This window comes from Trichosurus vulpecula, chromosome 9, assembly GCF_011100635.1.
Source record: "Trichosurus vulpecula isolate mTriVul1 chromosome 9, mTriVul1.pri, whole genome shotgun sequence".
Lineage (NCBI taxonomy): Eukaryota > Metazoa > Chordata > Mammalia > Diprotodontia > Phalangeridae > Trichosurus > Trichosurus vulpecula.
The window spans coordinates 150,080,835-150,105,848 of record NC_050581.1 but is presented as its reverse complement, the minus strand read 5'-3'; the positions used below and the strand labels follow the sequence as shown (position 1 = coordinate 150,105,848).

At 40.5% G+C, this 25,014-nt stretch overlaps 1 protein-coding gene across 3 annotated transcripts in view; it reads right to left on the bottom strand.

The window, feature by feature from the left end:
- TMCC1 (transmembrane and coiled-coil domain family 1) overlaps positions 1–25,014 on the bottom strand; it is a 291,947-nt gene that overhangs the window by 26,350 nt on the left and 240,583 nt on the right. The window lies entirely within an intron of this gene.

Sequence of the window (25,014 nt, the reverse complement as noted above, 5' to 3'; positions counted from 1 at the left end):
TTTGGTTTGCATGTATCCTAAGCAATATATTTTAAGTTGCTCTGCATCCTCCAGAATATTATAATACCTTTAAGTAAATCAGATTCATAGATGAAGGTGAAGAATAGTCATATGTCTCAAGGCAGACTGTTTATACTTAGAGGAGGGTTCCCTTTCTCCTCATTTCCAGTTCTATGACTGATCTAATGGAGGCCAAAAAGAAAATAGAGTTCACTTTATAGAAATTAATTTTTCTGCTAATTTTAAGGAGCATACCTATTTTGTAAAGTTTTGTACAGCAAGTATTGAAACACATTTTCTAGTTTAAAAAGGTATTTGCATCCATACCCCAACAATATATTCTAAAAAACAAAACAACTCTTTCTTCCTCATCCAAAACAAAAAGTTGTCTTCCCCATGACAAGTTCCCTTGGCAGTTCTCTCAGAAATCTTGCGGAAGTGAAACTCTCTTATCTTATATACTATTTATCATTCCCAGTGCCTTAGGAGTTTCCCTCTGAGCTTCTCTAAAGTGTATCCTTATGTCATCTTGAGTCATTTGCACATTCTCTCTCACCACCAGATGGGGAAATTCCCAAACACTGAGACTAGATTTGTGGACCTCCTTTTCTTATTCTGGAGTGATAGATCTCAGTTAAAAAGAACTTTTCTCCTTCAACAGGGTTCTCCCAGAGTCCTTTCTGTCAGTTTACAAAATTCCAACAGGCGTTTTGGCTTTTGAAGTGATTTTATAAAATAGCTGAAGTGAGTCTTGGTGGCTCTTCACTACTTGGGAATTTAAAGCACCAACAAATGACCAAAATAGATATTGAGGGGGAAGGACCTCCAAGGTTCTTTCTCATTCTAAGCTTCTGAGTCCATGTTTCCCAGGGACTATCTGTAGCTGCTGGGGATTCAAATCACACCTGCAGACATTGGTTCTCACTGCAGAGTAGGAAGCTCATTCTAGAAGTAAATTATAGAAATTTTTCCTATGGAAGTAACTGGCTTGCTGTAAATTTAGAGAAAAGAAGTTAAATGACAAAGTAATGTGTTGTCATTTGATCAGGTTTCATCTTGTATTTTAAAAACAGTATTAAATTTATTGTTTACTAAGCCATCTAGTGGCTTCCTAACACTGTGGAAAGAGGCATGAGCTGAAGAACTAAAACTTGTGCTGTCAGATTCAGCGGAGTTCTGGAGAGAGGGGAAACATCTGGCCAGAGGAAGGTGACTGTAAGGTGGTGGAGAATCTCCTCCAGAAGGGAGATTTGTACTCTAAGTATCAAATGCTCAGAATTTCAGCTATAAATAGGTATGAGTCAAGATATTTAGTCATCTCAGGTCTGTAGGACATAAGACCTGGCTAAGAAACAGGGATGTTTCTTTCCCCCAACCTCTTTCCATGCTGGTGTATGCTTCCTTTCCCTTCCTCTCTCTCCCCTTTCTCAGACCTTCAAATGATAATGTCTCTTACCCAGTTTCTAATACAAAATTCCTATCTATCTGGGATCCACATTCTTCAGAACAAGTAGTTATAACATATACTGATCTTTACCATCTGTCTCAAAACCCACTGGGTAAAAATTACCAGGAGTGATAGCTATTAATGGAAAACTAAAGGGAATGATTTTCTTTCAAATGTCATAGGCCTATGATATGATCCAAGAATGTGCTGGTCATGTATAGCGAATGCACTGGTCTCCTAGACTCCAAGTGTCCTCAGTGCAACTGAAAACAAGGTTATTTTGGTTGTAGTATCAAAGTGCTTGTTGGAAGGAAGCCTTGAAAAGACGGCAGTATCTGCAAATCTGTCCATTAAGTTTATTTTTTAAAGGGATCATCAAATCTAATTCAATTGCTGGGACTCTGTATCAGGCACTCAATCAACAGATGAAGCAGCCTGATGTTCAAAGAGTTTGGTACTAAGGAGAAAATCAATTAAGGAGATAGAATATTGCCAAAACAGAAACATCCTGCCATTTTTCTTATTTAGAATGTTTTCTCCCCAAACGTAGTCTCTCCTTTTCCCTTTCTCATAATAATTGGCATTTGTAGCTTTTAAAGGTTAGACCCCTTATATACATTATCTCGTTTGGATTGTACCCAACAGACCTAAGAGACAGGTTTATTTTGGAGATTAGGAAACTGAGGTATAGTATGGTTTGCTAACATTGAGACTGGAATCTAGCCCTGCCTAACTCCAAACTCTTCCCATTAACTCTTCTTCGTCTGCCTCTACTTCATACAACTCCTTACACCAAATTCAGAGAAAATACATCCAAGGGGAATCTGTAAATGTCTTAAGCTTCTTAGCTTTCCACAACTTTAATGTCTTCTCCATACCTTCATCCCTCAAAAGGGGTCAAGAAGACACTAAATGAATAAATGAAATCATATTATTTGTTCTTCCTTTTGACAACTTACAAGCTAACAAGTGAACAAGCATTCACTATGTGTTTACTATGTGGTAGGCACTATGCTAAGCACTGGGGATACACAAAAAGACAAATACACCCCTCCACCCTCCTAGCCCCCAAACTGGTGCTTTCAAGGAGCACGTAGTCCAAGGTGGGGGCCTTTGATATTTCCTTCTCCAGCTCATTTTATGGATGAGGAAACTGAGGCAAACAGGGTTAAAGTGACAAGGCAGGGGTGATGAGGTGGGAGCAGAAGGGGCTGGGGGACAACATGCAAATCTGCTGTACGAACAAGGATGAACTGGAGATAATCTCAGAGGGAAAATACTAAAATTAAGGAGAATAAAGTTGATAAAAATTAAATGCCAACAACAACACTGGTCAGGAGACCTAGGTACTGGTTTGTCTCTGGCCAGGTGCAATATTTTATCAATCTTCTAAGGAGCTGTGTACTTTACCGGGCACATCCCAAAAGTGACTAGATGGTTACAAAAGGAAAGTACAGAACAAAGAAAACAGAAATTATAAATGTTCACCTACATTTTCACCTTAAAACTATTTTTCTTTACTGTCTGGTCAGTAATGATTCAAAGTTCAATGTGAGCATATTGATTTTAGGCATGTTTTACTCTTTTGTCCTGTATCACAGCATTTTGCCAGTATTTATACTGGCCTATTCATTAACAGAAAAAAGGAAGTGTTCAAAGTTGAAATCACATAGGAACCAGAGGAAAAAATATGAGAGTCCACTGATGCTCTAACAACCTGAGCACATTTCCTCCCCAAATCACTTTCTTTCTTAGTGCTTTGTGTCTCTGTCAAGAATCTGTTTGCTGAAATCAGATGACATGTCAGTTACTCAAGGCAGAAACTGGTTCCTGCTTATAGTACTCTGTAAACAAAGATACGGGAAAATGCCTGGCCCTAGAACACACTAAGAATGAGAACATGATGGTGCTTTATAATTCTTTAGAATCTGCATACCAGACACAACTACAGCTCTCTCCACCTTCTCTAAGGATTCCATGATAGTACAAGACCAAAAGCATCAAGCTTTGGGAATAACAATCAATAACCTGTGGCACCCTTGAAAATATCATCAGTCCATATCCAATGAAGCTTTTATAAGCTAAAGCAGATCTAGAACTCTCCAACAGACTCCTGCCTTCCTAACCAGATTTGACAGCAGAGGTTTAAAGAAAGGCAAACAAACCTGTTCTGTGTACTCACTGTGATGAAATGATTTTATCTCTGTTCCTTGTGGGATTGTTTTATAGTACCTTGGCTGTTCTTTCAGGAAAGTTTCCTGCTCTGCACACCAAATGAACTACTTTAGTAGCAAACAGATGAAAGAGGCAATCCCACTCTCCTCTACCCCTCAGCTATCAAACAGACCTCAGCCATAGGAAAAGGCCTGCAAATTTCCCTGGAATATTTGATTTAATTCGACAAGCATTTATTAAGCACCTACTACCCTAAGTTACTGCTCTAGGTGTCTTGCTCTCAAGGAGAAATACATGATAAACACATATACACAAACTATAAAGTAAAGTGTGATGGAGGCAAAGAAGAGATCTGGCCAAAGTTGTCTAGGAAAATTTACAAAGAGATGGACCACTTTCAGCTAGGGGAACTAGGGAAGACTTCACAGGGGAAGCAGTGTGGAACCGAGGCTTGAAAAAAGGATTTTAATAGGCAGAGATGAGGAAAGAATGCATTTCAGGAATGAGGAATGGCCTACACGAATGCAAAGAAAAATGCTACTAAGTCCAATTTTCTTGTGTTGTAAGTAAAACACTGGTTTTGGAGTCAGGATACCTTGATTTATGGGCCACTTTAGAAGCTTAAAACCCATATGGCCATAGGCAAGTAACTTAACTTTTCAGGTCCTCAGTTTCCTTGTCTGGAAAATGGGGATACTCCTAGTTGCACTCTCTACATCACAAGGGTTTTATCAGGAAAGCCTTTTGTGAACCTTAAAGTTCTCCGCAAATGTGAATAATTATAATTCTTCTCCTCCTCCTCCTTTTTCTTCTCATTGCTATATCTCAGTAAGTTCAATAGAAAATAAGGCTAGAAAGGAAGGTTGGGACCAGATTGTGGAGGGCTTTAAATGACAAGCTAAGGAGCTTTTATTTTATTTTTGAAGCGGATAACTATCCATACCATGGTTATAGCTGGGCAAATGAGGTACAAAGGGAAAGGTGGATTATTGCTCAACAATCTCTAGTTACTAAAAGGAATATTTGCCCTCTCTTTATACCCCTAAATGTCTGGGTTTTACCTTTACACCAAGAAATCTTGGTGCAAAACCTTGACACAATGAAGAAAATTTTAAATAGACAGGGTAGTGCCCTAAGCATTTTTTTGCCATTGATAAAAATAGGGTTCCTCTTCAGTTCTCTTCCTTTCTCCATGAGTCAACCTGACAAAAAGTCCCTGGGTTTCACAGAAGGAAAGAAATTCCGGCAGGGAAAGAGAAGGTTTTGCTTTTTGACGAGAGAAAGCATGACTCTCCTACGACAATTTGCAGTGATCACGATGATGATGATGACAAAAAATGGAGACCTACATGGTGCTTTACACTTTGGAGAGCACTTTCCCTGAATCATATCACTTGAGTCTCAAAGATACTCAGTGACTTGCTCAGCCACGATCACACAGCCCCTAAGTGTTAGAAATGGAATTTGAAACCAGGTCCTCCTGAGTCTGAATAAAAGCTTCTGTGAGTAGGGAGTCAATTCAACAAGTATTCACTAAGCACCTACCATGTGCCAGGATCAAGGGAGGTCATGTTTGTAAAATGTGCTTGATACAGCTCCTGGCACACAGTAGGCATTTGCTATGTGATGAGAAGACAAAACCACAAATGAAAACTTCTGCCCCTGAGGAGCCGACATTCTGTCAGGGGAGGGAAGATGCACAAACAAAAAAAGCATATGCAAAAATATATTTTGGTTTCCATTCAGAATCATACTTTCACTGGTGTCAGGAATTCTTCTAACCAATGCTCAGAAGCAACTGTTCTTTGACTTATAATTTAAGAGAGATGCCTAGGATCCTAAGAGGTTGAAAGACTCTTTTGGAGTACTGGAGGCCTAACTCTAACATGTCTTCATCTCTCTCTCTCTCTCTCTCTCTCTCTCTCTCTCTCTCTCTCTCTCACACACACACACACACACACACACACGCACACGCATATGCACATGCACATGCACATGCACACACCCAAATGAATGGGCAGGGAGCGATGAAGGGAGGAGGTAGCAGCTCCATGGGTCAGGAAAGATGAAGGGGGGCTTCATCAAGGCCAAGAAGGAAATGAGGAATTCCAAGAAGTGGAGGTGAGGAGGGAGGAATTCCAGCCATGGGAGACATCCAGACACAGAGTGCTGGGGTGGGGGTGAGATGGTATGTCAGTTTGGCTAAATGGAAAAGTGTGTGAAGAGGAGTCAAACTAAACAAGGCTGGAAAGGTCTACTGAAGCCAGGGCTGTAAATGACATAAGTCTCTACTTCATCCTAGAGGCAACAGGGAGACCCCGGGATTTAATAAGCAGAAGAGTTTCATAGTCAGCTCTGTGTTTTGGAATTATCATTTTGGGAACCAAATGGAAGATGGACTGCAGGGGACAGACCTGAGGCGAGGAGACCAACTGGGAGTTCATTTCAAGTTGGATCATAACCTGGGTCTCCTGACACCTGGTCATTAAACTTTGGTTACACAGGATTTATGGAGTTTATGGATTTTTCTGAATCAGGGCTGTGACTATGTGTGTGATAAACAGGGGATGGATGTGCAAAACGTTGTGGAGGCAGAATTGACAAGACTCAGTGACTTACCAGGTAAGAAGAGGGAAGGCAGAATGAGATAAGTAAGTGGCACCCAAGGAAGTGGCCCATGAAGTTGAGCCTTGAATGAAACTAAGTTTTTATTAATCACAATAATTATGATTCTGCTTGAAAATTTTTATAGGTATTGGTCCATATATTAACAAAAACAACCAACACTGGGGGCCAGAAGTACTATTATTTTAATAGGTAGTTAATATTCTCTGAATGTTCATCCTCATCCTCTCACAGTAGAAATGATACACAATCATTTTCTACCAGCTCTGAACTTCCTTACGGAGCAGTCAGGTCTGAGGAGGTGTTCTCTTTACTAGTAGAGGAAGTCTGGAGTCAAGGAACTAAAGAATAAAAACAAGCTGTCACATCAGCAGCAATGAGGCTTTTCTGTAAGGGCTCAGCATCTCTTCTGCCTGGGAAAGGGTCATCAAAGGCAGCTTTGATACAATATCAATTGGTTAAGCTGGGCAATGAAGATTGGGAATAATTATTCCAGTTCAGGGGAATAAAGTAAGGGAAACAAAGGCTGGAGCTGAGGCTTTGGCAAGGCAGTTAGTTTGCAGCCACAGCCATCTCAGGTTCTGTCCAACATATTTGAGAGCTTTTATGAACCAGTATGGTTTCAATGGAAATGAATCCCAAAACAGTAATGACGATTTATTGAAGATAAACAGCTTTCAATTAGTGGTAATGGTCCTTCCAAGATTACTGAAAAAACTCTACGTAAGTGAGATCTAAATGTAGAATATTAACAGCCAATTTAGATTATTCCATTCCAACTCATTATAGTGTCTATCAAGCAGCAGAATTAATCAACAAACGTTTACTGTCTACCATGTGCCAGGTACTATGTTAGGTAATAGACATACAAAGACCAAAGTGAAAACAGTCTCTGCCCTCATGGAGTCTAGAGTCTGACTGGGGAAGGCAACATGTAACAGATATAATAATGAGCTAGAAGGGGACATTCTAAACGGAAAAGATGCTAATATTCTGAACTTAGATAATCTGAGTTGAGTTTTTTCATTAGCTTGTTTGGAGGGGAATTGGGGGCTATATTGATTCAACCTTATGTTAAATCAGTTCTTATTGGCCCACAATGCTTCTTCTGAAGGTGGGGGTGAAGACAGCAGCAACAAGTGGTAGGGAGCTAGCTGAGGAGCTGTCCCCCCTTAGGGACATGACACAGAGCACAAGATCATGGGATCCAAGATCTAGCAATGGAAGGACTCCAGAGACCCTTACTTTACCCTGAAGAAAATGGAGCCAAGTGCCCAGCGGTGCACAGAGGTGACATCAGAATTCAGGTTCTCTGCCTCCACAGTAGGGGTACTTTGCCCTGTCCCAGCAAGGAAGACTATCATCTTGGAAGAAGTATGTCTTAACTGTTCAGAACGGCTAGTGGAATTTCTCTTTGGTCAACAGAAAAATCGGATGTTATCCAATGAAGGGATCACACTCCTCATCCTAGGTAAGCAGGTGTCAAATCTTATGTTGCATATGCACTGACCGACATTGAATTTTGAGCAGAAATCAGAGGCTTTTTATCAAAAAGCTTCAGACTATGAGGCATAAAGGCCAAATCCCACCCAGGTTTTGCAAACTGCAGATTCAGCTCTCTACATGATAGCCATGAAGTTATGGAATACCATGGCTGAGAAAGGGCCCTGGAAATCATCTAGTTCAATTTTCTGATTTTATGACTAAAGAAACTAGATCCAATGTAGGAAAGTGACTGGACCAAGGTCATGCAGAAATTGAGGTAGACTTTAGACTAGGACCGACATCTCCTGACTCCTGGGTCAGTGGATTTTGGCCACACAGGGTTTAGAAGTAACTCCGGTAATTAGCACGTAATTATCAAAAGTATTTGCGACAACGCTTTTATCTCCACTTCTCTTTGCCCTCCCTTTCCAAATAATCAAAGCAACTCTTCACAGGCCCTTATATGGAATGAATGTCTATCTGACATGGACAAAGCAATCAGAATATAGCTTGAGATGAGGACTGCTAAGAACTGCACAATGACAGAGGACGAAGGATGGGCATCTGGCCAACATGACTCTCAGGTAGATAGGCAGGGTGAGGAGACTGTCCTAGGATTAAACTATGCAAGGCAAAGCAATCAAGTCAGCAAGGAACCTGAGAGATTAATGCAGACAAAGAAGCTGCTGGTGTGCTCAAAGAGGAAATTTCAGAGCAGGAACAAAAGACTGTCAAAGATGTAACTAGCATCGCTGTGTCCAACAAGAAGTAGCCTATTTTAGGGAAATTCTGTGCCAAGAATTCATGGAAGCCATCAAGTCAGGCAGGGCAGAGATGGCAGCAAAAGAATAGCTCTGCTCAGGGAGGAGGGGCCCTGAGGAGCAGAGAGTGAAAAAGAGGATGCTGCTTCAGCATACTGAAACGTTCTGGACTCCACTGTAGGAACAAATAAAGGGGAAACTCACCTGCAGACTCAAAACATCAGGTAATATCTAGAAAGTGAAAGTGGCCTTTGCCCCTTTAAGTGGATGACTCTGAAAAAGCTATGTTTGATATTTTTTATCTAAGAATGCTGTGTTTTTATGTGGGGCACCGAAGGACAACATAAGAAGATAGGCTGCAGTCTCGGGGGGTACAGGCTATTTGGGGGAAGATCTGATTTCCCTGGCATGGGGTGGTTATCAGAAAAACTACAAGTACAAGGGCTTCCCTGGGCCCTGTTTTATCAAAGTCCCCAAGGGGCTGGGCCTTGTGATAGGGAGAAGCTGCTCCTATCAATGCTGCTGGGCATATGCTAGGAAGGACAGTCTAAGAGAGCACCAAAGTCAAATGGAAACGAGGCCACCCTTGTGTAGAGAAGGAACCCTGCTGATCGATGCTGACTTGTTTATAAAGTGCCGTATTATCCATATTATATTTTTATCTATTTTGGTAAATATTTCCTAATTACATTTTAACCTGGTTCCAGAGGCACTCTACCAAGTGAAATGACTTGCCCATGGTCACATGGCCAATATGTTTCAGAGGGATAACCTGACCCTGACTGAAATGAGTTCTCTATGAATTCAAGTGGCCTTTTCATTTCTGAATTCTGAAAGAAAAAGTGAAAGTCTGAAATGGATTTTAGTGAGATTCTTGCAACATTTGTTTAAATTCAATGAAGAGGATGAAGATATAGCTGTAGCAGGAATTATAGGTACCCTAAGTAACAATCTCTGCTGTGCACTAGTGATGGCGGTTACTTTAGGTCATCTTAACAGTGATGTTTTTATATTCTGGTGACTAGAAATGGAAAATGAAAACAACAGAATTTCAGCAAAAAATGAAATGATGCTAAACTAATGTGTGACTTTGACTCAAGTCAAGAAAGGATGTTCTAACAATGAGAGCTGTCCCCAAATGGAACAAGGGTAGGTGGGTAGGTGATCCACTCAGGCTTGGAGGCTCAGCACTTAGGACATGTGTTCTATTTCTGCTGTGATGGCATCTGACCAATGGATGGGTCTCCTTTGGAAATGACATCCCTCCCTCTCCTTTATGTGCTGGGCCCTGTCACCTAATTCCTGGGCACTCATTCAGCCAACAGGCTTGCCTTGGGACTCATTTAACCTCACTTGAGATGTGTACCAGATGATCTCTGAGGCCCTCTGTGGTTCTGGGGCCACAGTCCTCTCTCTGATCCTTCCGTGGAAACCTCTGCTTGACCTCGGGGCATTACAAAGGGGAGGTGGACACAGGGCTGGTAGCACTCCACTCCACCCCAAGACTGGCATTCTAGCTGGGCCCAGAAGCCTCCAAGCCTACCCATTCTGAATAGCATTCCGATTTTTCACCATAGCAATGGCTATTTTCTGTTCCAGAAGCCCCACTTCTCGTACTAATTTGCCTTCATTCTTTATCATGTGCTTAGGATTCTGATCCTGAATGTAATAAACCAACACTTTCAAACTCAAAAAGCATTTCTTAGGGAGACATGCACATGTACACAGACAGAAATATAAAATGTGACATTTCTATAGCGCTTTAAACATCACAAAATACTCTACATAACTTTATTTTATCTGAGCTTCTCAATACCCCAGAAGGTAGGTACTACAGTTACACCCATTTTACAAATTGGAAAATGGAGGTTAAGTGACTGGACCATGATCACACTGCTAATAAGTATCACAGATCACAGATACACAGATCTTCCTGATTCTAAGTCTAGTATCTTCTCCAACACCCAGCTCATGCACTAGTACCAGGCATATGATATTAGAAAGCTATCAATACAACAGGGATACCACCCACATGACAACGAAAAGATGAAAACCTTTCATTTGGCTTTGAAAAACTCATGTGAGAGTTGTAAACTGGCTGGTCCTCACCTGGGATTCTAACGCAACACTGCACTGAAGGCTAGGTATCCTGTGGGCCAGCAGCCTGTGGCTGAACACCTCCACAGGGCCACTGGAGTCCTGCTCTTACTGTCCTCCTGTAGGCCATGGGAAAACCTGGCTGGGCCTTTCACCCATTGTCCTTTAGCCATGCTCATGAACTTGTGCCACTTACTTTTTATACACAGGCCTGTCTCAATCTTTCTGGGCCTAAGTGTACTCTGGTGTAAATCAAGGGAGTTGGTCCAAGATGGTCTCTGGGCTTCCTTCCAGCTCTACATCTATGACACTGTGGTCAAAAAAGCAAGTGAGAGGATACCAATGGTTGTCATCTGTCTAGCCCAGAAGGAGGGAAGCTGTTTTGTGTGGGAATAGGAATCTGTGGACTTGTCCTACATCTGGTCAAGTTTTGGGGGTGGGGCTGGAGAAGCATCACTGATGTTGTAATGTGCATTGCCCCACGCCTAACTGCAATGCACTGTTATAAAGAGGAGAGTATGAAGGACATCTGAGTCCACAGCAATTAAGTACAGCTGGAATTACTAAATTTGTTCTGTGTAATAACTAGTATTGATTGGTACTGCTACGTTCATAACACAATGTCTGATTGCTGAGTGAGGAGTGTAATACAATGGGTTTGTGATAAATTAGGTTTATAATACTTAATGTTTACCATATACATTCTTCTGTGGCTCTGTTCATAATATTTCAAAATTCAGTTATGGGGGAGATTCTGTTTAGGTATTTCCTGCTACCCCTTTGACCGGCTAGAGGCATCGCTGGAAGTTTACTTAACTGACAGATCAGCTTTAGCATAGAATATTTTACAAACAAGGTATGATCTGTGTCAATAAAAAGGTCAAGTACATCTGAAAGGCCCAACAGAGTGTCATATTGACTCTGTACGTGATCTTTATACCTACTTATCTGTCTGCACACTGTTTCACCCCAGTAGAATATAAGCTCTTTGAGGACACAGATTGGTTTTTTTGTCTTGTATTTCTAGTACTCAGCACAGTGTCTAGCAAACTTGATACCTAATAAACGCTTAATCAAAGACTAAATGGATTCCACAGCCTCCAAGATAGCAATAAGACCTGGGTTACACAAATGCTCATTTAAGTGGTTTGGCCACAACAATTTTGCTATACGGGGCCTGGCCTTGGAATATGACTTGACAGAAAAGTGAGAATGGGGTCTGGGATGGCTGAACAAGAATTACAGGGGGAATCCAGGCATGGGTACAATAGCACCTCTAAGGATCTTTCAGCTCTGGCAACCTGTGATCCTGTGATCTGGGACTTGATTAGTCTGGACACTTCGACCAAAGATCACAATGCCTCCTTACTTTAGCAGATGGTTTCATGAATTGCTACGGCCAAAATATTTCATCAGTTAATGGCTAAATTTTCATGAGGAGCATCTCTTAACTTAGCTAGGTCAGTCCTTGGACAACAAACTCAAAGCAAGTCACAAGGCCCATACTTGAAATCAAGGGAAGACCTGAGCTCAAACACTTCCTCTGTCATAAGTCATTTAACCTCTAGAAACCTCTGTTTTCTCATTTGTAAAATGGGAACTGCCATAATTGAGGTATTTATTGCACAAGGTTCTTGTGAGGATCCAGTGAGATAAGGCATAAAAAATGCTTTTCAAAGCTTGAGGCACTGTATAAATGCCAGGTATTATTACCAGTAGGTGCTTCCACAGTTTGTACTCTGCCACCCCAGCTACCCAGAATCCACAGTCATGTTCATTTCATGTTGAGGCAGTGAAATAAGACTTTAATACAGGTTTCCACCTCACAATTCTAACAGATATGTAGCCAAGACAGGGAATGTTTCTTCCCCCCCCCCCTTCCCCCAATACCAAAGATATGATGTGCCTCTTGGAGATTCAGGAAAGTCCAGGTTTTCTCCTAGACACCCCTCTCTATTTTATGTGGGGCTGGCAGGTAGCAACCTAGGGTTTTTCTTGAATAATCCTATTCAGTTTCTTCAGATATTACTTAGGAATTAAGACAGACAAATAAGGAGATTCTGGGATGCTCTGTCAACATATAAACAAGCAAGTAATACTTACTTTGACAGGGGATATCATTTGCATGTCTGAGGAGAAATACATCAAGATTTGTTACTGATATACCCTGTCTGCTGAACACCTCTTTGAACAGAAAAGAATGGTTCTCATACAGCTTCTGGAACAAGCCTTTGAGGCCAGGGTCAGCAGGGATAGTAGCAAATGGGAATAAACTCAATGGGTAGGTGCCTAGTCTGAGACAGTCATGAAAGTGGTAGCACAGGGAAAGCAGAGAAGGAGGGAGATGTGTCAGTGAGGAAAGAGCTGTTCGAGTACAGGGCAGAAAGTTATATAGAGCTACAGGAGGCGCCAAAAGGGAAATTATGCCTGACACCATCTGTTGTGAGCTGCACAGAACTGCAGAAGAAACCCCAATACAGAAAACAGCCTTAAGTGGCAGCAGAGAAATGACAGTAGGTGAAAGATATCTTTATTTTTCAAAAGTCTTCTTAAGTTTTCTTTGACTTTTCTTCATTAATTTTGTGACTTGTGTTTGCACATGAGGAGTTAGTATCAGCATGCTGGGTGGTATTTGAGAATGATTTTCCCAGGTTTGGGGGGAGGGAGCCTGTGAGTAGGCGTAGGGAGTGGGAGAGAAAGAAGGTAAGGTACCTAATAGGTACTTAGGTCCTTTGTATTAAAAGTCTGAGACATAAAGGTTTATAGATAGAATATGTATAGATGTCAGACAAGGCACATAGTTTCTTAATTCTCCAAAAGATAACTAAAAACAAACGTATTTGAACAGTCAAACTGTTATTAATATTATAAATGAATTAAATAGCCTTCATGGATCTATGTTCTGGGTCACAGAATATCTGAATTGGAAGGGTCCTCAGGTTTATGTCTATAACTCATGTTTTCCCTCTACTCTGAATAAGAGTAAAAATTTATTTTATTTGATAAAGAAAAGTATGATGATTTTTCAGTCTAGAAGAAAGCTGGAATTCACAAAAATACATCCAACTCAGTCAACAATTTCTGTACATTTTCATACAGTGTTCAGTGTAGTATTTGCACATAGTGGATCCCCACCCCAAAAATGCTGACAAGAAAAAAAGGATAGAAGTAAACACATTCACTTGAGGTTTTTACTTAAGATAATTTAATCCTCTGAGAATACCCTTAATGTAACTTTTGTGATAAATTCTGCAAAAGCTTGGTGGAGATTCTCTGCTGCATGGCTAAGGTCAGTAGAAAAATGAAGTCCCACTGTGCCTATCACTCAGTCAGTCAACCAACCAACAAATATTTATTAAGTACCTCCAAATGCCAAGTACTGGTGATACAAGCAAACAGAACAAAATAATCCCTACCCTTAAAGGTGCTGACATTCTAACAAGGAAGATAACAAGTATGTATGTAAAATACATACAGCATAAATACAAAGTTAATAAATAACAAACATACACAAAGCAGTTCAATACAAGTTAGTTTGCAGAGAAGACACTAGCAGTTGGGGGGAATCAGGAAATGGTTTCTGCATTTGAGTATGCTACTGTGAGGAGGTGAATGGTGGGAGTAATCCAAGGCTGAGGTTTAATAAGAGATGAGTGTAAACAGGATAAGGCGGAAAGGGATTTGAGGGCAAGGGATAAGGTAGGGTTGAAATGGTTAATTACTTAGGTTGAGATTAGAAGAGGAGGAAAGTGGAAGGGCTGGAAGGCTCAGTGAGAGCAAATAAGTATGGCAGGGCTTGGAGAGTCTTGTAATGACTGTAGATTATGATCAACATTTTTAATTAGGAAAGTGGAACATTCATGGATAATGATGAGCTCAACTGTGTGAGCATTCCTATGTGTAGGTGAGGTAGGGTGGAGGAAAATGTCATGGGATTAAGGAGGTTGAGGAACTGGGAGGCTAGGGAGCTTGAGGGAGCATCTATGTGAATATTGAAGTTCCTTCACATAAGGGCAGGTGTTGAGAAGAAAAGAACTGAGCAGGATGACCTAGCAGGTGATGTTCTAAAGCCATCATAATTTGGACAGAGTGGAAACTTTTGGTTGAGTGGACTTTAAAGGAGGAAAGCTTGTGGAGTAGAGGAGGAAAAGGAGAGTCTAGAAGTGACACTGGAGAGAATGATGTAATCTGAATCTCTCCAGGACCAGTGTGCTGGAAAATGTGAGAAAAGGTATAAAGCCAATGATGGAGATACAAGGTTGTCAGAGGGGTGCTAGGTCTGAATGAAGGGTAATATATATGGAAGGAGTATAATTAGAAAGAGATGCATAATGAAGAGGAGTTCATTCATTATGGGACTGGAATTCCAGAGGGCACAATAAAAGAAAGGCTGGGTAGGATTCAGTGGGACAGGGGTAGAGTAGGGATAAGAAGGACTGGGGGTGCGTTGGACCTGAGAACAGGATAATTTTCTCCCATATGGCCTGTGGTTGATTAGTATAGGGACAGAGAAAGAAACAATGGAAGCCTTAAGGGAAATACTGAGTGACAGATGAATCAGGTTGTTCAATGTCCAAGGGATATTGAAGAGAGAAAGGGAATTTGCATGACAAACTGGGCTGAATCAGAAGTCACAAATCCTTAGTTTTCCCATATAATCTGCTTTGCCCACTATTATTTCAGTGCTTTACTTATTGACAGGTTGGGGAAATAAGAGTTACCTCTGAGGGGTCTCATTTGTAACTTCCTTCCCCTCTGTACTTTAAGAAACCACCGCTTTACCAGAATGCAGAAAGGCAACCTAGGGCATGGGACTAAGACTTAGAAGTTACAAAGCAGAGTGCTAACTGTAGAGCCTATGTATGGTCTATGGCTGGTTACTTCTGTGGTTCTAAACTGTTACAACTTGAAGCAATCATTTAATAACCTGCAATTCAATTTGTAAATCTGCTAACATATTAATTTAAATGGATTAGCTGTCAACTCTCTTGTCAGATCAAGTTTCTTTCAATTTCCAATTCAGTTTCCAATTTTTGGGCTGAGATACACACTAGACTATGTTTTTCAGATATGTGTTTTAATTTGAAAAAAATATATAGCTTTTTTTTGTTGTTGCTTACAGGAGATAAGATAGGAATATAGCTATAGAAATTCATTCCTATAAACTAGGCCTCTGAGTCTGTATATTTACCCTGAAATTTTATAGTAACAGTATATGGTAAAAGACTAGCAGGAATACTAAATTCACATTTGAGGTAACTACATGCCTTTACTACTCCATATCCTCCATGAAGCCTTCTATAATAAACTTCTCCTTCCAATGTTCCTAGAGCTCTCTTCTGTGCTCACATGTGACTTCATGTAAATGTTGTATCATCACAGTAGACTATCTAATCCTCGAAGGTAGATATTACATTATCACCTCTGCATCCACGTCTAGCACACTACCTTTTATATGAAGAACTTAAGAAATGTTTGTTGAATTTGTTTAACTTTTTACCTTACAAACTTGAATGACAAGATGAGAAATCTAAACCAGTTTTCTCCATTGGTACTAACTGATGATTCAATTCAATCCATGCCTTTGGGTAAATCCATTACCTGTGGGTAAAAGAAAGCCTCTCCAAATACATTAATATGAATAATTTTGTATAAATTTGCTATTAGCATGGAACTCAGAGAATAGTTTGCTTGTTTCTCAGATTACTAATCAAGAAAGAAATCTAAGAAGCCCTAATATTATGAAAGAAGCTATAAAGATCCAGATCCTTGTGAACTCAAAGTGCTAATGGAAGGAAGATTAACAGAGGGGACAGAAAAGAGAATCATAGCTGTACTGCCAAGATAACTGCCTGAACAGAGGTAGGCAGAGGTAGGCTCCCGTATACATATTCTAGCAAAACCCTCAAGTTAGCAGCAAGTAGTAATCGAGAAATCCAATAAGAAACTAAAGTTAAATGATTTCTTCCACTCCAGAATTTAAAAGCTTATACAAAAAAGTCCCAGGGTGATTGGAAACCTATAGTGTGGACCAAGTAAGTGGCCTGGAGACAGTGACTATGATCCTCCTGATAGTGCATGGGAGCTCTGAGGTCTCTAGAGAGCCCTGAAGATGCAGGCCTTCCAATATTAAAGATCTAGGAGTGCTTAAAACCTACTAGCAAAGACACATGAGGAGATGGAGGTCAGTGTGAGAACTAATGATACCCAGACTGAAACCAAGCAAAGCAATCACCCTACCTAGAAGCCCTGGTAGGGAGCAGGATGTAGTCCTTACTAAGCCCCAGGTGAGGAACTGAACTAGAGAAGGCTAGAGAAATGGGTAAACAAAAGAAAACTCCCACTACTCTAAAGTATTATTATAGATGCAGAGATGCACAGAAATTCAACCTAAGAGTACTGTCATAAAAATTGCAAATAGGGAATCAAAGAAAAAAAAATGGATTTTCCCCAAGGACTACATAAGTAACTAGAAGAAATCAAGAAAGAGATTTAAAAAAGAAAAAAGAAAAATCTCTGGAGGAAAGAATTGGAAGGAACATAAACAGCTTAGAACAAAAAGTGGTAACACATACTCAAGTAACAGACTCCCTGAAAATTAGAATAACCAAACAGAAATCAGTGATTCCATAAGATAGCAAGAAATATTAGAATAAAATCAAAAGACTGCAAAAAAATAGAAGAAAATGTAAACTATCTGATATCAAAAACAACTGACCTGGTAAATAGTTTAAGTACTCAAGTTCTTGAAAGTAACAATTTTTTAAAAAATCCTATACACTATACTTCCTGAGATCATAAATGAAAATTGCCCAGCCACCAGAGAGCAAGCCACATTGATAAAGGAACCCCAGAAGGAAAAGTAGTAGGAAGGTCGGACAACCTATGAGGAGTCACATAACCCATTTCCTGACAGAGAGATGATGGACTCCAGGTATAGAAAGGGACACGACATGGCAACTGTATGGATTTTTTTAACTATACTTATTTGTTACAAAGGTTTTCTTTTTTCTCTTGGGTTTTTTTTATTTAACTGGGAGGTAGTGAGGTGGGGGGCACTGAAACACTTTGTAAAAATGCATAGAAGAGAACAGAAGGAAGTTTAGAAGGAAACAAAGGAAGGCAGGGCAGTTTTTAAAGTAAAATAAAGAATGAGAACCTGTTTAATTTTGCAAAAATGTATTTAATATCCCCTATTAGCCAAAGCTATTTTAGACACTAGGGGTCCAAAGGCTAAACAACACCACTGATCCTGTCTCCTTTCTAAAATATACAGGGAACTGAGGAATACAAGCCATTCCCCAATTGAGAAATGGTCAAAGGATATGAACAGGCAGTTTTCAGAGTCAGAAATTAAAGCTATCTACAGGCATATGAAAAAATGCTCTGGATCACTACTGATTAGAGAAATGCAAATCAAAACAACTCTTAGATACCACATCTCTCCTGTCAGATTGGCTAATATAACAAAACAGGAAAATGATAAATGCTGGAAAGGATGTGGGGAAATTGGAACATTGTTACAATGCTGGTGGAGTTGTGAGCTGATCCAGCCATTTTGGAGAGTAATTTGGAACTACGCCCAAACGGCCACAGGAATGTTCATACCCTTTGACCCAGCAATACTACTTCTAGGGTTGTATCCTAAAGAAATCACACAAGCAGAAAAAGGACCCATACGCACAAAAATATTTATATTTGGAAATCAAAGGGATGCCCATCAATTGGGGAATGGCTGAACAAGCTGTGGTATATGAAGGTAATGGAATACTATTGTGCCATAAGAAATGGGGATGATACGGACTTCATAACAACCTGGAAAAACCTACAGGACATAATGCTGAGTGAGCGGAGCAGAGCCAGGAGAACATTGTACACAACCACAGATATATGGATTCCGTGAGGACCAATCCTGACATACTTCGCTCTTCTCAGCAACGTAAGGTACAAGGACAACTCAGGGGACTCGTGATGGAGATTGCTATCTACATCCAGAGAAAGAGCTATGAAGTTTGAATGGAGATTGAGGCACACTTCATGCTCACCTGTTTTTCTTCTCTTTTGTTTTTGGGGTTTTTTTGGTTCTGTTTCTTCTTTCTCATGATTCATTCCATTGGTCATAATTCTTCCCCACAACTTGACTAGTGTATAAATTAATTCAATGCGAAGTTATATGTGGTAGTTATATGAGAGTCCATGCCATCTTGGGGAGGGAGGGGAGAAAATCTGGAACTCAAAATTATGTAGAACCGTGTGTTGTAAACTAAAAAAATAAAATAAAATAAAAAGAGACTCTTTACCACTAAAAAAAAAAAGAAACATCATCTAAGGAGGGAAGGGGTAATATGATATATATACCAATGGTACCTAATAGAGCTAGGCAGAGAAAATGTAGGGACCTTAGAAGAGGAATGACAGATGGAGTCAGCTATGGTTGTGGTCCCTTTAAACCTTGGTGGCTTTCTCAAATTTGGACAATTACAGAATTTGAACTGCCTGATCAAGCTATGGGTAAACCTACCATCAGGGGCCCTGAAGAATAAGTAATAAAAGGGAAAAGTGGGGATCCCTTTGTTTCCATTATTCCTCAGGACCCAAAGAAACTACAGAATGGAAATATAACTAAGGAAGCTTAAGGATGAAATAGGGCCAACCTAATTCTACCTCAGATGGTAGTATTTTTTGTGTCATATTTATTCCAAATTATGTTAAGGCAAGAGAAAGGAAGCAGAGCCTGAGAGTTCCATAAGCAACACAAACGAATAAAAAAGCATTTAGACTAAGGGCTTACTATTGATACATATACAAAAAGTCAGTCAGTCCTGTCTCCTCCCTGCCTTCAAGAAACTTACATTCTAATGGAGGGTACAACTTATATAGGGGAATGATGGCGAGAGAAGTGTACCTTTGGGAATATTAAATTGACCCATAGGACAGTCAACTAACATACCTTTCCAGTAGCAATGGTTATAGTATCAATTTGATTACTATACCCAGAGTGAGGTTGAAAGGGGAGAAGAAATGCCTGCTCAGCTGCATGGCACATGGCAAGATGGCTGGATGGGTTGTAAAACATGGTTTGGGGCCACCTATGTATTGCTAGGTAAATTTAAACCCACTTGGTCACCAGCGAAGATAGTTCAGTGCCAGGCAAGGAGTTCCAGAGTGAAGTGGATTAATTCCCCCAAGGATTGAGATGATGGATGTTGAAGATTCACTGTGGAGGGAGCAAGTCCAAGGAAAGAGCGATAGGGCAGTAAAGCCAGGGGTAGGGTAAATCCAACCTTAGGCTGGTTATTAGTTAGACTCAGAAATCTAACTTCTAAAAACTGGAATCAGAGCTCTAGAGCTGAAGATGACCAATTGAACCACTTTATTTTCCAGATGGAGAAACTAAAGCCCAGAAATATTAACTGACTTGCTCAAGGTCACAGATCTACTGCATATCCGAGGTGGTGCCTAAACCCAGGTACTGTGACACCACAGGCAGTTTCTTTCCTGTGGTACCATGCTACCTCTTAATTTATTTGCTTTTATATTTGTTTGAGGTTTTTTTTTTTGCCAGTCCTATCCCCTTGGTTTCCTAGTAAAAGTTTCTTTTGAAAAAGTCTCAATCTGGACGAAAAAGAAAAGAGATTATTCCATGTCTTGGTCAGGATGAAGTAACACCATGAAGTAACATCAAGGATGGTGACAGTGCCAACAATGTAGAAGGTGACCCAGAGCTTGCGAACAGTTGGGGGAGCTGGGATAAGTCATAGGATCAGAGGATAACAGACTTAGAGCTAGGAGGGACCTTAGAGGTCACTAAGAACAAACAACCTTTTCATTTTACAAGTGAGAAAAATGAGGCACAGAGAAATTAAGTGACTTGCCCAAGATGACACAGCTAGTTAGCGCCTAGGAAGAGGCAGGAACTGAGCAAGGCAAGTCTTCCCCATTCTAGGCTCTATCTGTTGCACCTGACCATTAACTGACCAGAAGATTCAAAGAACCAGAGCAGGTCCAAATTAGCAGGTACTTTAGATATCACTGAAGTCCAACCCCAATAATGAGGCTCAAGGACAGCTTACACTATTGATCTTTCTACCTGGGCTACTCTCTTAAAGACTCTTCAAATACACAAAGGAGGATCTTCATTTAATCTGGACGTAGTGAAAGAAGCAGATTTCTTCAGAGTTATACAACAGGCTTCAGAAATAACTGGCAAGAGAATGCTGATTTTGATGCTTAATCTTCAACAACACAGAAGTTACATAGTTTACAAATAGAGACCATACAAAATTATTTGTATATCAGCTGCCAGTTGGTATTCACCTGGCCTAAACTCAAAGGGAAAGTAGTGGCTGATAAAGAATGAATACAGGGTAGGAACTATGACCTGACTTCCAAAATTATGAGGTAAACGGGTGAGGAAGGCTCAGTGAATTCTACATATACATCCCCTCTTAAGTCCCCCCACCAAAAAATGCATGTACCGGGGAGGAAATATTTGCCCAGGAGCCTTATTGAGTTTGTGGGTGCCACTGTTTGCAGGGCTTACATAACCAATGAATCAGCAAAAGGAGGATTTCGACTGATAGTTTTCATATCAAGCTAGGAAACTTGAATGCATCTCCTCCCTCCTCTTCCCTGTTTCCCCTAGAAAAGGTTAATGGAGAATAATTTCTGAGCTGGTACTAGACAATTTTATTAGGACAAGAACGTCAATAGATTTTTCAATTAATACTTTCCTTGGTTAGGGCATGAAAAATTAAATTTCATCCTTCAAAAAAAGGAATGGAAACCAATTTAAGTGGTAGAGTTTTTCATATTCTGATATATGCCATTTTCTTCTCATCACAAATTTTGGTAGGGACTAAGAAGCCCCCATCTGTTGCAAGTAGTATTTGGCAAACAAAGTCAAACCTTTGGTCTTATCTGTCCTTGAGAAGGAGAGGCAAACCTTCATCTCACTGCTTACTGTCTTCAATTATCTTTCCTTTAATGGAATCTGATTAACTTACGGTTTAAAGGGAAAAGGCTTAATTTTAGGACAGTGAGAGCTTAAAAAACACCCAAACCCCACAACTGCTGCTGCTGAAAGCAGAGTATGTAAAAGTATGACTATAGTACAAGTCAAATAAAAGCAACAATAACAACCACTTAATACTAAACAGCGCTGATAAGAATTCTACTGCAAACATCCACCAACACACAGCTCCCAAAATAGCAGCTTCCAGCATTTTGTCTTCCTCCACCTCGACACTTATGTTCTTGGCCGACTAGTTCCAATGGCAAGAGCTTTGAGGAAAAAAAGCATTATTTTCCCTCCCTCGCTTCAGACCAAAATGAAGGCGAGGAGAAAGGGAAGCAACTATTATTCTTCATGGGAGGAAAAGAAATGGGTAATTATAAACTGACATCCTCCATTATGGTAATTCCTGGCTACTGTCTGTTCAATGAGCTCAAAGAAAACTTTGTTTATTTATGAAGGTCACAAGTACATGACAGGAATGGTTCTCCCCGCCCCTCCCAAATGCACCATTATCCTTGTCAAACATGATTCTGCAAAATGCTTTAGAAACAGAATATGTACCTGAAACAGGAAAGAAAAAAACACAGTTAACACATTTTTCTTACCCCAAACCCCTGTAGGACAGTCAGCTGCTTTTGCTAGCCACAAAGCTCATCCTTCCTTCTTGTATTGTCAGAGCATTCTCGTATCTTGAACACAAATTACAACCTTTGCTTGGATATAAATGCCCTTCTCCATATGTCCCAGCTTCCAAACTGCAGAAGAGCTGTGATATAGCTGTACCCAGAGGACCTCACGCTTGGTCTCCGAGAATAATGCTGCAAATGAGGGCAGGAACTACTGAGAACGCATCCCCAACCAAATCAGACGCAGTGAAGCTTCTCTTAGGGGCTCCTTGGGTTTCTCACCTTCCCAGGCTCAGAGACATGCCTTTCACAGCACATGTAGGTACAGCCACACCACATGAACTTCCGGCATGGCCAATCCGCATTGCTCATCTGTGTGCTAAGTACAGCTCAGATTCTCTTTCCTGCACCACCTCTTTTGCTGGCTGTTACATCTGGGAGCTTGAGAGGGCTCTGGGCACTTGCTGTATAAACAGAAAGCTTTTGCCAAAACAAGCATCCCTGTGTGCAAGCAGCTCTCCGGAGTTGCTAATGCAAATGAGCAGTTCGACTGGAAGGCAGACAGTATCCGCTTATTTTTTTTCCAGCTGTGAGCATCTTTATTTATTTATTTAAAAATAATAAAGAGCTTTGGTCTGGTTAGATTTAAAGGTACAGAGCATTCAAATTTAATTGTCACATCCTCCTCTTATTAGACATATTTCGAAGGGTTGAAGGAAAGGCAAGAAGGTAAAAATTCTCCCCCACTCCTAAACGGAGGCAGTTTTAGGAAGCTGAGTTTAAAGAAGGATTGAGGTGGGGGAGATAAGGAGAAAGGTAAGATATTAATCAGAACAAAGCTGAATAGTTCTACTTACAGTCTATCTTACATTCATGTTCTACTTCTCTTTCAGCTTTCTTATCCTTTTCTCCTTGCTGTTTGCAAAATCATTCAAAAGAGAAAAAAACAGAACAAAAAGACTCTCTATTCCACCTCAAGCTTCTCATTCAAGATCCAGTCCAAAATCTTGTTCCTTGTGGAAAGGAGGGAAAACACTTCTCAATGGAAGGAAGTTGCTGTGAAATCCTAGCCCCAAGTGAAAAAACACCCACTTGTGAGTTGAACCCTTGTGCCTGCATTATCACCAAATCCTACTTACTCCAAAACCACAGAAGGCCTCAACAACTTCAAGAGATTTCCTGCTCTTTAGGATTTCCTGGGGAACCCCAGGCAGATGGAGTTGTTAGCAAGAGCTCAACAAAGTTAGCAAGATCTCCATTAAACAAGTAAGGAGAGCCAACTTTTCAATGAAGACTCCTGTACCACTTCACAGAAGTCAGTCCCTCCCTACCTGGGCCTCAGTCTCTCCATCTATAAAATTAGAGGGTTGGACTAGACCAGGGGTGGGGAACCCGTGGCCTCGAGGCCACATGTGGCCCTCTAGGTCCTCAAGTTGACCCTTTGACTGAACCCAAACTTCTCGAAACAAATCCCCTTAATAAAAGGATTTGTTCTGTAAACTCAGTCAAAGGGCTACACCCAAGGACCCAGAAGGTCACATGTGGCCTTGAGGCCACAGGTTCCTCACTCCTGGACTAGACTCTCACTACTAGATGGATAGATAGATCAGTTAGGTCTAAAATTCTACAACTAGGTTGCATCCCAATAATAGCTACATTAGTTTAGTTCACACCAAAATGTGGAATGGATCAAGTATGCCTATGAAGAAAAAATAATATAGTGTGAAGACTGAGCAAGATAGGGCACAATACAGTATTCTAGATATGAGGGCTCCTAAAGTTTCAGGATTCCAAGTTAGGGATTACAATGAAGAACAGAAATCTGATGTTAAAGAAATGTAAACTAGCTTACCCAGAAATTCCTATGAACTTTTCAGTTGTGGTCATTTTATGGGCTGCTGTGAGATTTGGGCCATTAAGGTATGGAGTGGCCTGAGACATTCTTTCCATCAGAGTTAATAGGATTCCTGCAGCACACTCCATTTTAAGTTTGGCAAAGCCAGCTGAACTGAATCCAAAATATGTCAGGCAAATTTTAAAAAGTAAAGACCAAGCTGAAGCCATGACTCCTGAGATCTTTAAAGTAACCAAACTGAATTGCGATTCTCTAGACCTTAATCACCAGGCAGTAAATAAACATCTATTTTTATAGATGTTTATATTTGTGTACACACACACACACACACACACACACACACACACACACACTTTTACTATGCGCCAGGCCCTGTGTTAAGTGCTGGGGAAACAAATACAAAAAAAGAAACAAAGTCCTCAAGGATCTTAAGGGGGAGGAAAGGAGAGGATGGAAGAAGGTATCAGATGCAGGGGCATGGTGGAGAACTCAGTAGAAGTCCCAAAGTAGTATAGCCAGATGAGCTATAAGGAGATGTCTGAGCTGAGCTCTCTCCTTCAATGGAGCCTTGGAGTTTATGGCCCCAGAGAGGCAGAGGGTAGTGATAGGGTAGAGTACCAAGGCAGATGAGATCTTTACAGGATGATGAAGTTATCCCAATTATGAACTTTCTGGGACATGGTGGAGAAGATAGTAGGTAAGTTCCAAAGTCAGTAATGAAGATTTCTAAAAAGCCTCATATAGATAATAAAACTACCGGAACTAAAAGAGCTATCTTAAAAGTTTCAATCCCATCTAGTATATAAACATATAAAACGAAACTATAGATAGCACCATGGATCTCAATCACCACTTGAGCATGTAACAGCATTTGTTTGATTTTGCCTGATTTAGTCAAATAGCTTAAAATTATTATTCTCTAAAGC